The following is a 2,822-nucleotide window of genomic DNA, read 5'->3' on the forward strand; positions in this document are numbered from 1 at the left end:
CTTGAATGATCAAGAGCTCAAAAACATAATAGCCAACTTTGGCTTTGTTTTTGTTTGTTTGTTTTTTGCTATGTTTTTATACTAAAATGAATTTCAAAATAAGCTGCTACTTTTCTGAAATGTTTGCTCAGTGCTCTGCTAGACTGGTTTTGTAGTGTTTTTCTACTGGATACCACCAGTATGAATAAGTATATTTACCCATTTGGATATCCAGTGCTGAATATTTTTCTATTCAACTAACCAGTCATAAAATTTTAGGCAAAGTGACTACCTGGTGAAGAAATTTTTGATAAAAGGTGAGACTGTGTTGTGACCCTCAAACAACACCACTGAATGCCTATCTACTTCATTTTTGTGTTAGTATTTACGTTTCATCTGATAGCACACATATGATTCAATGAAGCCACTTTAGCCTCGTTTATATTAACTAAGTATGTATGTGGTTGTGACACAGTGGAATTCAAGGCTGAAGTACATTTAACACTATTTGGGGAGTGTACGTATTTATGGAAACTTCTGTTGAACCTTCTGTTAGTCTTCCTTGGATTTTCTTTTTACAAAGGTTTATTTTCTGTTATTTCTTTTCAAAAATATTCCTCAGGCCATGATAATGACGATTTTGATACTTTATTTAATGAAAGCAAGGATCTAATGGTCAATTAATTTTACAAAATTATCCCATTGACCCTGGAAAAATAAAATAGAGGCAAAGCCACACGAAATAACAGTTTATTTCATAACTCTAGCTTCCTAATGTAGGTGAATACATGGCTTTCAAAGACACACCAAATTATCTATTAATGTCTTCAATTATGAAAATTGTTAGACCTACCAGACATCATATTACTTTTGAGCTGTATCTATATATTCAATTCCAACTCTTGGGTGGTCTAAAATTGAGATAATTAATTAAACCCTTTGAAAAGCATCTGCCATCCACATTTTATCCTGGATGAAAGAAATGATTTCATGCTTTACTTAAGGAAAGTTAATACCCAAAGGCTGCGCATTAGCACTGTCTTGAATTAGAACTTGCCAAATCTGAAAATTGGCTACTCACATGCAATCTTCTTTAATAACTTATGAAAATTTAAATTGGATTAATAATTTAAGTAGAAAGTTCTACAAGGAAAGCTTAAAATTTTAAAGTTTTAGAATAAGCAGAGAAAATATCAGATAGAAAATGTGTTGTTGGATGTACAGTTTTAACGATCGTCTTAAAAGACATTAAAAGCAGAGAAAAAATGTCCTTTGTAGGAACTTGCCTTAGACTAACGTACTATATATGAAGAGGGCAATAAAATTATTGGAAGAAAGGTTGGAAAGAAAATAAAATTATACTTGCCACCTGGACAAATTATTTTCTCCACTTTTACACCTTAGTCATTATCTGAGACAATGTTTGCTTAAAATGAGCAGGGGTTGGGGGACAGGGGAGGGGAATAGTAACGTCAGTTGGCTGCTTTAACGGATGATTGTTATGCTAAAAATTTCCAATTTAGCCTATTTTCTGAGAAAACACCAAATGGCGGATGACGCAGGTGCAGCGGGAAGGCGGGGCCAGGCAGATGCCCCCTGGGACCCTGGGATGGGGAACCGCTGTGGCTTCCATGGAGCAGTGGTATTCAGGGACAGCGCCGGGACGGAGGCCGCGGAGCTCGATCAAGTCCCTGGAAGAGATCTATCTCTTCTCCTTATCCATCAGGGAATCTGAGATCATTGACTTTTTCCCGGGGGCGTCTCTCAAGGTCAAGCTTTCGAAGATTATGCCGGAGCAGAAGCCGACCCGCGCCAGCCAGCGCACCAGGTTCAAAGCGTTTGTTGCCATCAGTGAATACAATGGCTACGTTGGTCTGACTGTTAAGTGCTCCAAGGAGGTGGCCACTGCCATCCGCAGGGCCATCATCCTGGCGAAGCTCTCCATTGTTCCCATGCGCCGAGGCTACTGGGGGAACAAGATCTGCAATCCTCACACCATCCCTTGTAAGGTCACAGGCCGCTGCGTCTCTGTGTTGGTGAGCCTCATCCTCTTTCCCAGGGGCACTGGGATCGTCTCGGAACCTGTGCCCAGGAAGCTGCTCATGATGACTGGTATCAATGACTGCTACACCTCAGCTACGGGCTGTACTGCCACCCTGGGCAACTTTGCCAAGGCCACCTTTGATGCTGTCTCTAAGACCTACAGCTACCTGACCCCCGACCTCTGGCTTAAAACATACTTCCTCCTTCTTTCGGCTTAAAAATTAAATGAAGGAAGTTTGTAGAGTACTTAGCCCAGTGCCAGGTATATAGAAGATTCCAAATAAATGGTTGTGGCATTAAGTTATTACTGTCTGGTACTTTATACACATTATCTTATTCAGTTGTGGTTATTTGCTTTATGGACTCATTAGAGGAAAGACCGGGGTTTTATAATTAAAACATACTTGCTCCTTTATGACTTTTAACAAACTATGTAGTTTTAACATCTCTAAGTGAATACAGACCTCTGAAAGAAGACTGTATTCACCAAGTCTCCCTATCAGGAATTCACTGACCACCTCCTCAAGACCACAGTCTCGGTGCAAAGGACCCAGGCTCCAGCTGTGGCTACAACATAACGTTTTCATACAAGAAAAATAAAGTGAATTAAGCCTGGAAGAAAAAAAAAAAGGTCCAGTTTAAGCTTTGGCATTAGGGATGATTTCAAGGAATGAAAAGCAAATGACAAAAATATGCTTCTTAGCTAGTGGGGATTGAAAACAACTGTACAGGGGGCACAGTCATCAATGGAGCATGCTGGAACCTGAGCTTCAGGTCTGGGTAGAAGGAGAAAAAGCAGA

General features: G+C 40.0%; 1 pseudogene; it reads left to right on the forward strand.

Moving 5' to 3' along the window:
- Positions 1 to 1,532: 1,532 nt before the first annotated feature.
- On the forward strand, positions 1,533 to 2,600 carry LOC108545030 (40S ribosomal protein S2 pseudogene; annotated as a pseudogene).
- The last annotated feature ends 222 nt before the right edge of the window (positions 2,601 to 2,822 follow it).

Source organism: Rhinopithecus bieti, unplaced genomic scaffold (assembly GCF_001698545.2).
Source record: "Rhinopithecus bieti isolate Rb0 unplaced genomic scaffold, ASM169854v2 scaffold_24392, whole genome shotgun sequence".
NCBI classification, from domain to species: Eukaryota; Metazoa; Chordata; class Mammalia; order Primates; family Cercopithecidae; genus Rhinopithecus; species Rhinopithecus bieti.